The sequence below is a fragment of the Chrysemys picta genome, chromosome 6, assembly GCF_011386835.1.
Source record: "Chrysemys picta bellii isolate R12L10 chromosome 6, ASM1138683v2, whole genome shotgun sequence".
Taxonomy (NCBI): domain Eukaryota; kingdom Metazoa; phylum Chordata; order Testudines; family Emydidae; genus Chrysemys; species Chrysemys picta.
The window spans coordinates 54210479-54228233 of NC_088796.1; the positions used below are offsets into that span (position 1 = coordinate 54210479).

General features: G+C 41.9%; 1 long non-coding RNA gene across 2 annotated transcripts in view; it reads left to right on the top strand.

The window, feature by feature from the left end:
• The window catches only part of LOC122174239 (uncharacterized), a 90277-nt gene that overhangs the window by 67769 nt on the left and 4753 nt on the right, over window positions 1-17755 (top strand). Inside the window, exons 2-3 of one of the 2 annotated variants that reach the window (XR_006175812.2) lie at window positions 4196-4428; window positions 6994-7161. This is a non-coding gene — a long non-coding RNA (uncharacterized LOC122174239). Of the gene's footprint in view, window positions 1-4195; window positions 4429-6993; window positions 8144-17755 lie in introns of those variants that run through there. The other variant, XR_006175811.2, reaches the window with a different exon arrangement.

A 17755-nucleotide genomic window follows, 5' to 3' on the forward strand; every position in this document is an offset into this window, starting at 1 on the left:
ACCTGGGATGACAACCAGTGGCTGGAGAACTTCAGAATGAGGAAGCAGACTTCCATTGAGTTGTACAAGGAGTTTGCACCAAACCTCCAACACCATATCACTCTATATGGGAAATGCACACCAGTACAGGAGCAAGTGGATATTACCCTTTAGAAGCTGGCAGCACCTGACAGCTACCAGTCAGTTGCCAATCAGTTCAGGTTTGGAAAGTCAACTGGTGGGGTGGTGGCTGTACAGGTTTACCAGGCTTTCTATACTGTAATCTACCCACAGGTAGTTGCCATTACCCAAGTGTCACAGGGTGTTCCACTCACCACTTGTTTGGCTCCTTCTCCTGGTCACTCTGGGAATTAGCTCCTTGAGGTTGACATGCCTTTCCGTGGTTATACACCATCACCCAATCTCTCACTCTGGTCTGCAGCTCCCCTTTCATCCCAGGACCTGCAGAGTCTGCTTCATGACTCAGCCTTACAGCTAGGTCACTCAGTGTCCCCCCCCCCCCCCCCGCCTTCCCCAGGGTAACATCCTTCAATTTCCTGTCACTCCCACAGTGACCTAGGCAGACTTCTTGTTCACTGCCCCACTAGTCTATGCCATGGCCTTGGTAGCTGGTAGGGGAACCTAGGCCCACCCAGTATTCCAGGTTTCAGTCCAGGGACCCTACAGAAAACAGTTATGGGCTTTCCTCTCCCAGCCCTCACTGCTCCTTCCCCAGACTGCTTCCTACAACTCCTGGTTTCCATCCTTGTTCTGAAACCCTCCTCCCCCTTCCCAGGGAGTGACTAAACTATCCCAGGACCACCACTTGTCTGTTGCCAACTTCCTGGCTTTATAGACCCTGCCTATTCCAGCACAGCTGAACCTGTTTGCAGTCAATTCCCTGTTCCCTGGCTCTTCCTCCAGGTGTAGCCTATGGAGTGAATAAGCCTACCTGGCCACCTTAACCCCTTCCAGTCCCATCTGGGATGGACACCCCATTACACCAAGTCCTTGAAATAATAACAGATTTTCAGAGGATGTTTTTTCCAAATTGTGGGGGAGGAGGCATTGACAGAACAAAACACACATCCCTGTACTTTGCCCAATAGAAGGGGCCAGTGAATACATGAACTGCAAAGGTGGTTTTCCAAGGCTTAGTGGACCACATGAACATGAACATTTGACACACAGGAAAGGTCCATGATGTCAAAGTCCTCAGAAGATCAGGGATGTATGGCTGGGGGGGGGAGGAGAAAGGGACTTTATTCGCCCAAAACGATGTGACTATGTACAGTGTTTGTGCCAACACTTATTTTGGGGGACCCTACATATCCATTCCTACCATGGCTCATGAAGCCTTATCCTTATATCACCAACCCAAGAAAAAGGCAATTCAATCACTAATTGAGTAACTGCAGTATGGTGGGGGAAGTGCAACTTTGGGTGTTAGCAATCCTGCTGGGGTGTCTCTGGACCGGTTTAGATGCCAGTGTGGCCAACACCATTCTGATTATTGTGGAACACTGTGCTTTGCATAACATAGTTGAGGCTGAAGGGGAATACTTCCACACAACAACTGCTTTTCAAAACCAGTTCAGACAACTTTACTTCATTCATGTGCAAACTGCTCCTGGTTCCCAGAAGGCCAGGGAAATTTGTGATGCTGTGTGCTCACATACAATGGAAAACCAACAAGCCAGAAGGTGACTGGGACACTATTGTGACATTGTGTTTCTGCTTGACAAGCTCAAAAAAGCATTGCCACTCACCTCAGTTGTGAGAAACCTCAGTGGGTTTTGATCTCCTGCAGCTAATGTACTAACTGAGAGCAGACAATTGGAATACCTCCCAGAAACTTAACACCTTTGGCTGTGATTTTGTGCTATGGATACCTTTAATGCACTTTAATGCCATCATCGAGTAGTATTTTTGTTTCATGTCAACTGTTCTGTTTCAGGTTGGTTCATGGGGAGCACATAAACTTTGTTACAGTAATTAAAGAAACAGTTATGTAAGGATTTTGGAGGAACTTAACACATTCCCTCCTTACTATTCTGTCTGACACCATATCTCAGGGCTCTTATCAGATGATAGGCACAATGACTCCCATGACATGACTACTTCCATGATTGCCAGTAGTAACTATTGGTAGGGGTAGGAGAGTCATTAAGAGCTCAGTGTCACATATTTTCACTGTTACTTCTGTTTTCTTTGTATTCTCCCTTAGTTATCAACAAAGACAAAGATGTTTCATTTAACTTTGTCATCTGGTTTCCATTGTGGTGCTTTGGACAGCAACAGTTATTTCACAGCATACCTCTTTGCATGAACCCACTAACCTCTTTGGTACTCGCCTCATTCTCCCCCTCCCCGCCCTTCCCCTCCCCACCCACACACACATGGTTGTGGGGAAGGGCTTGTGGGAAGAATGTTAGTATTTCCATAGCACTGGCTTTTACAGAAATCACATGTACTGTGAATTATGCTACCTCATTCCAAACTTCAGGGAAGCATCATATTGATCATGCCTGAAAAAAAAAAAAAAAAAAAAAAAAAAAGTGCACACACAAGTGAAGTGAACAGTAACTTCTATGCACATATATGAAACAGGGCTAGATTCATTTCTAACAGGAACAAATGAGCAAAATTGCAAAATTCTCTCAGAAATGGGCAAAGGTTACTTTCTGGGAAGATGTCTCCTCACACTTCCCTCCCCCTGAGAAGGTGGGAATGCCCACAGAATATTGTGTGGGGTGACAAATGGGGATTTCTCCTGAGTGGGGTTTGAGAGTTGAGTATAGACTGGGCTACAGGGACAGGATGGGGATCATTGTTCCCCTTCCCCGTGATCTGGAGAACTTTTGTCCACTCGTCAGTGACGCACATTCCAGACTTCTATGTGCAATCACAAAAAATGTAGGTGCAAATACATGAACTTTGAAAACACCCCTTTGAAATAAAATCAGCCTCTTGGGACCAATTCTTTCTCTTGGATACATACATCTCTAGTTTGAAGTTAGTTTGGCACTTTGACTCACATTAGTTAGAAGGATGACACTGTGCAGCAAACAGTTGACTATCTCATTCTGTGTTCATCTGAGATAGTCAGGCTTCTTCCTATTTATGTGGGAAAATATATTATATGGAAAAAATGTTGATTGTGAGGCTACAGCAGAGCTTTCCTCTATAAAAGCAATTTTGGAGTGGGGAGTCTCCTATGAAAATAAAAAAGTACTTTAAAATGAAAATAAGAAACAACATTACTGTGTCCTTTCTCCAGACTTGATGCTACAAACAATATAGGTGAGTGGGGGGAGGTAAAAATTTATTAGAACCAAGAACAAACAATATACAGCTTTTTCTTATGGGTATCTAATGGAGATTATCATTATTATTCACTCTTTGCATTACAGTAATTCTTAAAGGACCCAGCTGATATCGAGGCCTCATTTTGTGAGGTACTGTACAAACACTAATGAGAAAGAGTCTGAAGAGCTTTCAGTTTAAATAGATTGGACAGATAAAGGTCAGAAAGGAAATCAAAGGCACAGGGAGGTGAAGTGTCTTGTCAAAGCATGTCAGTAGCATAGCTGCAAATAGAACCCAAATAGTCTCCTGAATTTTAGTTCAATGCCTTCACCACTAGAATATTCCACATGCCTGTAACTATGATGTCTGCCAGATGCAACTATCCTAGTGAAAATGAAGTTAGTGGGCCTGATCCACTCAAACCAATTCACTTCCAGTCATGTCAATGGAGTTACTCTTTATTTGCTCCCGTATGCATAAGACTAGGACACTTCCTTTGTCCTTGCAATGTAATCTTTGTCTTGCTTGCAGTAAATTACCTTATTTCATGAAATGGGGTATTATAATGTAGTAGGTACACATTTTAAAAGAGAAAAATAAAACATTGCACTTTCTGTACTGTGCATTAAGCTCAGAAGGATTTACTAACCTAGCACAAACAAAAAAAAATTTTCCATTATGTTATGGTCAAAATGATATGTTCCTTCCTTTACACAGCATAATGATCCTTTTAGCGTTAGCCTGCAAGTTAGACATCTAACATAAACACACCAGAGAAAGGCTTCACAGTTCCTTTGGCAGTTTCAGGACCTGGGGTGATTTTAGTATCTGAAGCTGAGGCATTCATGCTAAGTTTCCAGAGTTTGAGTTGAAAGGAAGGCTTGACACTGATTTTTCTTGTTCATAGAAAAATGGAGTGGTGGAGTCTACTACATCTTGCTCTCCTAAGGACAGTAAATACTTATACAAGCCTATGTTCCCAGCTCTGTGTCCTGGGTGCTTCTGGTTCTCTCCTTCTCAACCATAACTCAGCCAAAGATTCTTTGAGGACACTCGCAAGATTCCCCAAAGAGCCTGATGTGAATTGGAAAACACTGGTCCCTGTTGAAAGTTTGGGATTCTTTTTATTTGGAAAAAAAGGTTAGTATTTTCTTGTTGATCAGAATAAACTTACTGTATGAGTTCAGTAAAGAAACTAAAAATATTTGTATTTAATTGAGTTTGTTTTAGAGCTAAAGTTCTTCGCTAACAACATTGCACAGAATATGAATTCTGCCACTCCTGGGAATAGTGGTGCTAAGTACACTTTAATGCTTTGCCTTGAGAGTTACCATTAGCTTCCTTTCCTTCTATGAATGGGCTCAAACCAAAATATCTACATTTGGGGAGGTTTGAATTCCAATCTGGATCTGAATTTAGGATCCCTGACCCATCTTTGCTTTATTTACAAAGTAGTGTAGTTGTAGTTCATGTGACATTTAAACCTATCACATTTCTGTGGACTACTGAAAGATGTATTGATAGAATCACGCTAGGCAAGCCAAGAGGTAAAGGTTACATTCCATAATTTGCAACTGCCAAAGGATGGTCAAAATGGCATTAGGGAGATAGATTCAGGCAAGCTGGCTTGGGGTGGTATACTTTATACTTCTTTGTCTAGCAAGGATCCAGCTGCCCCAGGGCAGGTGGCAATGACTTCTCCCATCACCTTCCACCAGAACTTCCCTCAGAGACTTGTAGGATCTCCAATTGTGAATGCTTCTGAAGGGAGATACTGAAACAGTGTGCTCTTGGCCAACACTGTTTACAGGCATCCTGACACAGGAGAAGGAACTACTTTGCCTTGCTCTTGTTGATCTCCTTGGAGACTGACCACTACGACCCCAGCAACAGAGAGAAAAGAACTGAGCATCTATGGAGGGTTGATCAATGAATGTGAAACTTTTCTTACCCACCTAAGATGCTCTGTAGATCCCCTTTACATTCTAGTGTCCAACTATCTTCAGGATCCCGCAACTTGAGGAGCTCCCACAACTCCCACAGAAGCTCAGCCACTCTGGAAACCAGCCTATTTATTTAAGGGCCTAAAGATAGATTTAGAACTAACCTTTAGACAGGACTTTGGAGCGGAGCCCGGAGCTGGAGCACAGACCAGTAGGTTTTTGCCCAGAGCTGGAGTAGAGCCAGACTGGAGCAATTCAAAAATTTGATTGCTCCAAATCCCTGCCTTTAGATATCCAATTTTGAAAAGTTAGGACAAAACATTTATCACAGAAGACTTTACTTACTGGTTTCTTTTTTTTATTTCACAGTGTGTAAGATACATACAATGGACCAGATCCTCCTCTGCATCAGGGCAGCTTTACACCAATCCATTAGCCATAGAATTACCTCCCCCTGTGCTCTGTCTGGGCCATTAATGTGGGTGGCTTCCTTTATGCTTTTCAGTGAGAGGGTTGCACTTTGATCTGCAGCAAATTCTGCTTGGGCATTGCTTGCACTGCAGGCTCTCTCAGGCAAGGGGGACTCCTCCCCACTGCCCTAGAGACACACTACTGCCTTCTGCTGAAGAAGACATAGAGGCTTCTTTGTCCCTTTCTGTCTCCCCACCCCTTCTTCAGAGTTTACCTCTGGGAACTCAGAGACATATTCCCTTTTGCTGTGGGTCACAAGATTAACACCTCTGAGCAGCGATATTATGTCATTTCCAACCAACAATCCACTAGTAAATTCTTAAGAACTTCCAGATTCAAAGTATCCCTTAGACCTTTCCACTCTAATTCAATGTGGTTAAAGGCACTATGGTTTTAAACTACCACAGGCCAGGAATGTTACCTCTTCCCCTGGGATTATATCAACCTCCTCAGTCACATCTCTCCTGACTAGGTAAATCTGTGTTCCAGTATCTCTCCACCCTAGCACACTTTACCATTTACCTTGACCTGTTTATTAAACTATTTGTCTACCATCCTGGAGGTCAGATCTGACAAAATTACCTAGAACTCCCTCTGCCTTGGTAACAAAGAATCTGGTAGTTCTGTGAGTGTCCACTGGATAAGGGGCTGGAAACTCCAAGGGGATTCCCAGACGACTCAGGGGTTCGAGTATATCTGTCCCTAACCTACAAAGGGATGGCAGAGAGGATAGTGCTTGTGTTTCCTGTGACTGGGGAAGTCAGGGGACTGACCTCAGGCAGGGCCAGACAATGCTTCCTTGCACTAAGGTGAGGTGCCTTACAACCCTGGGTACTCCTAGGAAGTGTCACACCCCTTTTCCCCCTCATGCATCAAGTGTTCTTTATCCACAGCTGACGATTGTATCTTAAATACTATTGCATGTAACAAATTAGATAAAATTTACAAAAAGGATGTTTTAGTATTTTTTTTTTTTGCCAATAGACCTGCAGATCAAGTGCTGCATTAAGCATTAATATCCTGTTAGCCTAGGGTTACTGCATACTTTTAAATTACACAGTAGTATTATTAAACAGCAGAAAGGTCTATCGGCATCAGTTACTGTTTAGCCTGGATGATAAATACAGGAAAGATAGAGCAGAACACTTTACAGAGATGAAACATAATTCTGCCCTTTAGCTATCCAACTCCCACATTTTTACCACTTATAAATGTCAGATTACCATAATGTTTTATTTGGGTTACATTTTTGCTTTCTTCAACTTTCTGTTTTCATGTCACTTTGTTTTAGATTGTATAAGAGCTAAACTCTGGATGCACAAGGAAGCACTAACTCACATAACTGAAGCACCACTTGGAACTCTTCCTGCCTTTCAGTAACATGGTGGTATGTGACTATAATCACAAAAGATGAAGCCACTCTGTTAAGAAGAAAAGCAATGTGTGTGAAAATGCCAAGGTCAGTCTCTGAACCACTCTTACCTGATCACCATGCACATCAAAAAATTGCTTCATTTTTTCTTGCTGTAAATATGTGTAGCTCTCCAACTAAACTGAAAAATGCCACCCTTTCAACTCCAGGGTAAAGAAAGTCCCAGACAAACAAATGTCAAAACCTTCACCCAGTCTCTCTCCCTGAGTCACAGCTCTCCTTCAAGGGTCTGTGTCAGTCTTCCCTGTTGGGCATATAACAACAGCCACCCACGTAGGCTCCAAGAAAAAGGAGAGCTCTCCCTCTCTTGGGAGCTCCAACCTTGGGTCATAAATCGTGAAGTGAGTGGCACATTGACTTGCCAACTTGCCACTTTCTCTCTCTCCCTCATTGTTTACATGGCCACCATCATTGTTATGTCTGAGGACCTCCAAAACATGAATGAATTTAGCCTCACAACACCCATCTGAAATAGGGGAACATTATCCTAATTTTACAGATGGGAAACTAAGATAGAGTGATTAAGTGACTTTCCCTAAACTACACAGAAATCTGTAGCACAGCTGAGATTTGAACATGTATCTCTCAAGCTGATTCCACAAAACCATCGCTCTCTCCCTCCCTCCACTTTATACATAACCTCTGAGTTTGTCCCAGTGAGTCTCAGTTGGTGTAACTCAAATTGAAGGGTCAGAAAAGAAATGTGTACAAAGGCAAACAATACTGGAGGGGAGGAAAGGGGGCATATGAATGTGTGGGTTAAAGCAGGCAACCCCTAATTTAACTCCCACCTCCTCATATAGTGTAAATGAAAACCATTTAAGCTCAAATTTCAGTAAGTACCTGTAAGTAGCTTTAAGGAATCTAAACTGGTGTACAGGAGTCTAACACTACCTTATACGTCAACACTGAATTTGTCCTAAAGACTCAGTAGTAGGCACTTTGAGTGTTCACTGGGTCTATCCTACATTTGCAAATACGGAAAATACCACACATTTAAAAATAAAAAGCTACTAACTTGTAAACATAACTGACGTAACTATTGTAGTTAAAATTTACATTATTTTGTCCTTGACAGGTTTCAAAATTAATTGCCTCTTCTATAAGTGTCTGCAGAATAAGTATCTTATTATGGAGATCAGTTTTCAAGTAGCTGGAACTATGAAGGCTCTCTCAGAGGCAGCTTTGGCTAAGATATAGTCCTTCAACACCTTCCAAACCTAAAAATAAATAAGGCTTTTCATCATCATTTTTAAAAGTACCAGTGCTTTTAAGTTTGGGCATCTGATGTCTAATTCTGATACTAATATTAAAAAGCTGCATGTCCGGATGTCATCTGATCCATTGCAATGTACAATTCCATTATTTGTGGTTTCATATTGATCATAAAATATTTATACTTTTGCTTCTCCTATGAAACAATCATTTTATCAAGGCTACATAAGCTTTTAAAAGGGATACTGACAACTAAAGAATATGCTTATAATCAACTAGAGCAATAGCTGTGGGTGAAACATGAATAATACATGGCCCTCACTCCCTTTCTAATCTCCACATTATAAAGCCTGTATTCCAGAATCCTGAAGGATGATAAATAAAAGAAAATATTTCAAGTAGTGGAAACAGGATACACAATCAGAGACTAGAAAGATGATAATACAATACCCAACCTTTAAAAGGGATCAAAGAAAGAACAAGGAAACTACAGACATGTATGTCTTACCTCCATAATCAGAAGCATTCTAGAGTCACTGATTTCGAGTAGCAGTTTCTACACCACATTCTGGCTCCTGGAGTAAGGGACATGGACAGGAAAAAGTCGATGTGACCCAAAAACTCCAATTCCCTAGGAATTTCCAAACTGCCTTCATGGCTCCTTGGGGCTATTGACAGCTGGCATAAACTAGAGTAGCATGAACATAAGAGACTTTACCAGCAGCTAGGTAGCCCCAGGATTAAGGGAACATAAAGTGGCTTAAATCCTTCTTTGCATACCTTCTATTCTCAGCTGACCTCTCTGATGGACTGCAACCTTGTCGTAGTGGAGAGGCTTGCGTGGGCTAAAGACCCTCAGAGCTACATCGTCTGGAGCTTTCATACTCCTGGTAGGGTCCCCCTTGGCAAGCAGGTCTGAGGGGAGTCCAAACTTCACAAGACCCCAACAGTGGATCAGGCGCATATAGAGGACCTTCTAATACTTTGCAGCTATAAAGGCAGATGAGGGCTGTGGCAAGAGGGAGGACCCTGGCTGTCTTGGATCTCCTTGCCATTGGGTCACGTTTTTTCTCCTAACCAGTCTCGTGTGGTTACTGCCTCTACACCAGTTTCCGCATGTTAAAAGATTTCACGCGGAGGCCTCTGCCAAAGGGCTCACACCCACACAAAGTCCTGCGGCAATGGATGAGTGGTGGAGAAGACAGGAGCAGTGATCTCTGGGAGTCTTTAGTCACAAATCTGCATACAGGTGGCAGCCATGTGATGGTCATCTTGTGCTTGAAGGAGACAGAAGTGCATTTCGGCAGCAGCGACTGAACAGGCCTTTTTAAGACCTTCTCTGCTCACTCCAAATGGGGACGGGGCTAGAAAAGGTGCCCCAAACATAGGCTGCCTCAACTCTGCACTCAACTCTGTGGCTGAAACAAGAGATACAAGACAATGAATTTCGCCAACTGTAATGTCCCCTCCCCTATGGGCTCTCAGCACAGTGAATGCCCAGAAAGAATGCCCATAATTGCCAGAGAACTGGTAAGACTCAATATTGACATTACAGCTCTTTGTGAACTCTGCCAGACCGATGAGGGCCAATCAAAAGAGGATGGAAGTGGCTATGCCTTCTTTTGGAAAGGAAAGCCACCTGAAGAGAGACACATTCATAGGATTGGCTTTGCCATCAAAAATAAGATTGCCAGTCAACTTTTGGAGCTTCCTGTATGGATCAATGAGCGTCTCATGACTGTTTGGCTCAAGCTCAGCATCAACCAATATGCCACGGTTATCTGTGCATACGCCCCAACACTCGATGATGAGGAAGACAACAAGGAGCAGTTTTATAGCACTTGTGATACAGTCCCTTTTTTAAGCCTGGTCCTGGCCATCCTGACTTTTTTTTTTTTTGGCAAAAGTTAGCATTTGTCCCATTTGCTCTTTCCAACTGATCACTTTGCCAAAAAAGTGGGGCACACACCCCTAACAGAGCACAGAGGAACATGTGGGGGGGCAAGCAGCAATGCCAGCCCTGTGTGGGAGCAGGGCTCCATTGAGTAGGGATGCCAGCCGCATGGCTGGGAGGCAGAATTCAGGTGAACAGCAACAGCTGTGCGGGGGGCAGGCAGGGGTCATGCAAGCGACAACTCCAGCCCCATGCCAGTGGGAGAAGGAGGGCAGTAGCAGGTCTCAGGCAAGGAGTGATGCCAGCCCCAGGAGGCTTATCACCTGCTCAAAGCCAAAATCCAAAGGAGGCTAGGTGACATCAAAAACAAGTGGTAGCAAGAGAAGGCCTCTGAGATCCAGGGTTTCGTAGATCAGGATGACTTGAGAAGCTTCTTTCAAGCAACAAAAGCTATATATGGGCCAAGCTGCAAAGGCCCAACCCCCTTATGTTCCCAGCATGGCCCCACCCTCTTCAAGGACAATGTAGTCATTAAAAAAATGCTTGAAGGAGCACTTTGACAGCCTACTAACCTGCGAATCCACAGTCTCTGAAGACACCATAGGGTTTATTACACAACACTCAGCAATGGGACACCTTGCTGATCTCCCATCTTCTGTGGAAGGCTGGAGTACCATCATCCAGACAAAAAGTCACAAGGCATCAGGCCCAGATGGCATCCTAGCTCAGGTTTTTAAAGCTGGTGGAATAATGCTTCAGCACAAACTCGCCAACTCCTCAACAAAATCTGGACCTACGAAGACATTCCACCTGACTTTAAGAAGGCCAACATTGTTAAAGAGGTATTGCCCTCCTCTCCATTGCAGGGAAGATCCTTACCCGGATCCTACTAAACTGCCCCCTCCGCTTTGCTAAGAAACTCCTCCCCGAATCACAGTGTGGCTTCAGGCCATCCCGAGGCACAACCAACATAATCTTTGTGGCATGACAGATTCAGAAGAAGTGCAGAGAGCAACACTAGAAACTGTTTATGGCATTCATTGACCTAACCCAGGCCTTTGACTCTACCAGTCATGATGCCCTATGGAAGGTGCTGTGTAGGTTTGGCTATCCACAGAAATTCATTTCTATCATGAGACTACTTCATGATGGGATGACTGCCATCATTCTGTGCAACAGCCCAGAGACCAAACCTTTGATCTCTGGTGTCAAGTAGGGCTGTGTCATTGATCCATCACTCTTCTCTAATTACCTTGCCGTGATCCTGATTCTCATCTACGACCACCTTCCTGATGGAACTGGGATTGAGTATTGTATGGATGGCCAATGCCTCAATCTCCGACATCTACAAACAAAATCTAAGATTACAAGAATTGGCATCAGTGATCAGTATGCAGATAACCATGTCATTCTTGTACACACAGAGGCCAACCTGCTAAGCACACTAAATTTTTTTGCAGATGCCTATCACAGCCTGGTTCTCTCTCCCAGAGTCGGGAAAAACAAAGTACTCTACCAGCTTTCACCCGGCACAAACTACTCTTCGTACTGCACAAATCACAGTCGGTGGAGAACCCCTGGAAAATGTGGACCATTTTCCATACCTTGGCAGCCACCTCTCCCAAACAGCCAGAATTGACACAGAAATCAAATAAAGGATCCGCTGTGCCAGCACACCAGCACATCCTTTGGAAGACTACTCAAACGAGTCTTCAATCATAGGGATCTGCAAACAGGCACCAAGATCTTGGTTTATAAGGCAATTGGCATTCCCATTCCCACCCTTCTCTGTGTGTGAGAGACCTGAGTAACCTACAGATGACATCTCAAACAGCTGGAGTGGTTCCAGCAGCACTGCCTCAGGAGGATTCTCAGGATCAGCTTGGAAGACCGACGCACTAACATCAGGATTCTCTCTGCAGACAACATCAGCAGTGTAGAAGCACAAATCATGAAAACCAACTCCACTGGACTGGCCACTGTTTCCATATGCCAGACACTTGCCTCCTTCTCTCAGTTAAGTCAGGGAAGACGGGCTTGCGGAGGGCAGTGGAAGCACTTCAAAGACATACTGAAAGTACATCTTAAAAAGGGAAACATGAACCCAATGAAGTGGGAGGACTTGGTGTGGAACAGAACACAGTGGTGCCACACCATACACCAAGCCACAGCTCATTTTGAGGAGAACAGACATTCTCATGAGACAGAGAAGTGACCAAGGAGGAAAGAAAGGGCACAATAGTCCAGCCAACAACTATGTCTCTTCTAAGATTAAACCGATCCCTTCTGTGGGAAAATCTGCAGGGCACGAACTGGGCTCCTCAGCCACTTAAAAACCCATCAATGAACCCCCTTCACAGACATCATCCTTGCATTGCGGGATAGCCGAATAAGATTATCAGCCGAACTGATTTTTCCTCGGCCACAGTTGAGGGTTTGGATCATTGTGGTATATTTTTAAAGGCATAAAGGGAATCTAGGTTCCTAGTTATGCTTAATATTCATGGAGAGGTAGCTAAGTGCCTTTGAAAAAATCTTTATTATTTTTAGCCATACCAGATTGTACTATGCTCTTGCCAGCTGTCTATAGCTAAGCAGAGTTAGAATGGGTTGCTGTTGGGATGGGAGAGCTCCAAAGAATACCTACCTAGGTACTGCAGGAAGTGATTTTGGTGATCCATACTGTCCGTCTAATCTGTACTGGATGAATGCTGTTTTGGTTTGTTCCAAATCAGTGACTCTAGAATGCTTCTGATTATGGAGGTAAGACATATATGTCTGTAGTTTCCTTGTTCTGTCTTTGATCCCTTTTAAAGGTTGGGTATCATTATCTTCTTTCCAGTCTCTAATTTTGTATCCTGTTTCCTGTTTGATATATTTTCTTTTATTTATCATCTTTCAGGATTCTGGAATACAGGCTTTATAATGTGGATGTTACAAAGGGATTGAGGGCCATGTAATATTCATATTTCACCCATAGCTATTGCTTTAGTTGATTATAAGCATATTCTTCAGTTGTCAGTAGCCCCATTTAAAAGTTTATGTAGCCTCGATATAATGATTATTGTTTCAGAGGTGAAGCAAAAGCATATTCTTTGTACCATCAGTATGAAACCACAAATAATGGAATTATACATTGCAATTATAATGATAAGTGGTGAGGATCTTGACTATACGTTTCATTCAAAACATGGAGCCACTTGTAACACCATGCTGGGAAGTGGCCCTCTGATTCTGTACTGAACCACTTCCCAGCATGTGGTTCCATCGTTTGAATGCAACATACAGTCAAGGTCCTCACCTCTTATGGTTATTAAATAACCTATGGCACATTTTGGGGGGTATGTCTACACCACAGCTCGGAGCATGATTGGACAGTTGCATGAGCTCTACTCAAGCGATTGGGCTAGAATTAGGAGTGTAGCTGTGAGGGTAGCATGGGCAATGGCTTGGGCTAGCTGCTCAAGTACATACACAAGGGAGTCTGAGTGGATTTGTGATCTGGTGGTTACCCTGAACTGCTGTCCATGCCACCCCCAGCTACACCACTATTTTTAGCGTGCTAGCTCAAGCAGAATTAGTGCATGTATGTCAACCTGCTCTGAGAAGCAGATTCCCAGCAAGAATAGATGCGTCCTTGAGTTGAGGTGTTCGTCCTGCTCTTCAGATCAAACTGCAAATAAAATTATCACATTGTACCTGCCTACATTCTCCCTGGAGTTTCAAAAAGATAATCTTCACATTCTGTCCAGAATATTGTGTAGTGTTGGTATGTGCTATCAAAATAGCAGCTTCCTTTCACCTTGGAGGCAGCTGCATTTCAGTTGTGGCTTCACTGATCCCTACATATTGTTTGTAAAGCTTTTAGGCTCTTTCTTTATGTAGGAGCTATATAAATGTAAATTATTTTAATCACGTCTGCTGCCATAGTTGGGTTTCACAACACCCATAATACACAGTCCCTGGTTATTTTGGGAGGGAATATTTTCCCAAACTTTCTTCAGAAGATTTTCTTGTTTTAACCTCTGGGTCAGAGTCTATCAAACAAATGTGATGCATATAGATATTAAACCTCCCCAGTGTCATTTTCAAACATGTTTTTACTCTCCTCTAAAGTAGAAATTGGTTTCACTTTCCAACATTTCACTCCTTTCATTATATCACATGTAAACTAATTATTTGGTTCCCATGTGCTGGAAGAAACTCATATTTTGAAATGCATTAATCCTATAAAGCTTCATGTATAAAAAAAACATACACTTACGTTAAGACAAATGGCTTAGAGCCTGAATCTTCATTTCAAACAGAAATACATTTTTAGTAGAACAGCAGTTGCAACCAGATTCTTTACTCTTCATTATCTGTAAAGCTCATAAAAAATCCATTTCAAAACAGAAGAGAGGGTGCTGAAGAATGTCATCAGCCTCATTTAAGAATGCAGAGACATATCTTGAAATCAACTTTGCTATTTTTCTGTATAACTTAACATCTAAGAGAGTAAGATGAATTTAAATTACTCATATTTCAAAATAAGCAATTCATACAAGACTTGCATACTGGAATAGGTTCCATTATGAGACTGAATTTAAATATAGCATCTGCATAGCTGTATATTACAAAGAATATGCAAGCTTTCACCTTTCCCGATCTTATTTATTAGTCTCAGCTGCTTAACAGGCGACTAACAAAAAAATCTTATGTCCAACAGACATAGAATGATTTCTTCAGAGGGTTCCACAAACTGGAAAAGGCCAGGAGGTATATTAAGTAAAAGAGATTTGGAGGTGAGGTCAGTGGAATCTATCATAAGAGTGACACAGGTGGAGAAAAAGAGGATCAACCTATGCTGGAAAATATATCGCATTTCCTCCCTTTTCAGAAGCTGCAATCATTGTTAGCCTCCTCCAGTAATCTGCTAACTCCTCCTGAACAGTAGACTCCAGAGACCCAACATCTTAAATCTGTTCTGATTTCTTCCTCGCTTCGAAACATGTAGTGCTGTTCATTATCTATGCCTTTGGGATGACCATTACCAATTTAATTGATACTTACTTAACATAGTAAAATGTATCTTTGTTCTGGTCCAGCGTCTCCTGCTAGGCTGATCTCTGATGACCTGGAAACTAGATATCAGAAATAGCAACGTTTACCCATGTTAGTGGAATGCAATTGTTCCGTTTCAGAGAAATGCCGACACAGGAGATTGTGAAGGAGAAAACAGTTACACAAACACTGCAGGCTAAGTGACATTATTTACAGCTGTTGGTCAAACCATTCTGAATAATGTTAAGGATCTACAACGCCTGAAGATTGAACAGGACATGATAAATATAGAATTTAATAGTGAATCCTGTGATCTATTGCCAATATGATTAAGAAAAACATCTCCACAAGTCAGAGAAGAAAATCCGTTGCTGTAAGAAACTATAACACACACCACACACACACACTGATTAGTTCAATATTTTTAACTAGCACATACATGCATCATTGTTATGCAAATATTCATGTATTAAACTGATCATAAATTGTTAATGATCGCCCAGGATATTTTATCTGATCAGCATCTTCTGCATCATTTAAATTCCAATGCCCAGGTGTGATCAAATGACAGTAAGTGCATACCACCGCACAACATTCCTTACATGAAGGGTCTTCAAAGAAATCACAAGATATGATTCACATCTGCACTACTCCAGTTTTACACCTACGTAATTCCTAATTTTAATAGCATTAAATCAGCATAAAACTGGAGTAACACAGCAGGGAATCAGATTCACAGAATCTACGATCTGATTATTAGCAATAGGCAAATCAATTATGTTAAAATAAAAAGTGGCTTGGAGCTGAGCTCTTCCTTATATGAATTGAACTCACAGCTTCCTTAAGGAGAGTAGATAGGATGGGCTCCCTCTTTCCCCCACATGGAAAATATTCCCTTTTTCCACATCTATGACACCTATGTAAGATTCCACTGCCCTTTCCCCAAACCACTGTTGTTTGATAAGCCTTTTAGCCTTCCCCACTCTCTTCAGCCCTTTGAGAGCAGAATTTGGCCCAACATATGTATCACATATTCGGTTCCACTGGTAGCTGATCAAAGGAATGGTGCTTTTTTTCTTCTATACAGAAGATCGTGTAAAAGCAAAGCACACACAAAGAAACCCGCAAGAAATCGTACTTCCCTGCAATAGCTGTCAGCTTAGATCTGTGGGCACTTTGCTACTTGCACTTCTAATGAGAAAGTGACTGCAGACTCTCGGTGATTTAATTTTCTAATTAAATATGAGTTGCTAACAGCCCCCACATCCTTATTTCAGACACGTTTTCACCCACACACTTTGTTAATCATTTTAAAATCTTTACAAAGTGCTTTAAGAAGGTTGTAAGTGAAGAAAATTGGACCCAGGGTAGAATATTTTTAGAATAATTGAAATGTTGAGTTTGTTTAGAATAACTAAGCACCATTTCCCCCCCCCCCTTCCCCTATACAATCACCACTATTTTGTTAATTAGGTCTATGAATTATATAATTAGTTAACTATTAATTATTCATTACAATTACATTTGATATTTCCCAGTGCCAGTTTTAAGTATTTGTGATGGTTTTAAATACTGAATGCAGTGATAAGTGCTTGATTTATGTTTAGTTCTTATAATTATAGGTCTGTTAATGTTAAATATATTGATTTGGTCACAAGAATGTAACACCAATGAGCTACTGCTTGGTACTATAAAGATTATGGCTCATTATCTGTTAGCAAACGCACTAATTATTATTTGTAATATGTAACATCAGAAAATAAAATGGCTTCTGTTTCCAAAAGTCTCAATGATGAATGGCTTTTAAATGGCATATAAGGTAAGATATGACATATTAGGAAAGAGTAAACACATTGTGGCCAAGATTACCAAAACAGGGTCAGATCCCAGAAATCAATGAAGCTATGTCACTTTACATCAGTTGAGACTCTGACCACAGATGCCTAAAAGTGGGTTCTTAAATCCATATTTATGTAACTAAAACATGATTTTCAAAAGACCTGAGCACCCAGCAGCCCCAACAGAAACCTATGGGAGTTTCTGGGTGTTTGGCACTTTTGAAAAATAGACTAATTATGTAAGTATTTAATTAGCAGAGCTGAAGTTCTTTTTTTCCCCATCACAGAAAATTGCCATGACCACACTGTTATGCATAGGTTTGACCTTAAAATATTGGTGAAGCTTAATAAGATGTAACCTTGGGGTCCATCAATGTAGCTCATTCATTTCATGTAAAATAGGGTGAAGGATTTCCAAGCCACCCCTGTGTTGGAAGTGCAGAAGTGGAACTGAGATGTTGTATTCTGGGATCTATGCACAGTTGCTCATGTTTGTTTAAAAAACATTTTTAAAGGACAGTTGTGCAAATAACCTCATGATCTGGGGGCTGCTATGAACCCCAGCCCTCAGAGACACCTACTGTGAGAAAAATGCTGTTGAATGTTAGCCATATATGGCATTTTTCAGACA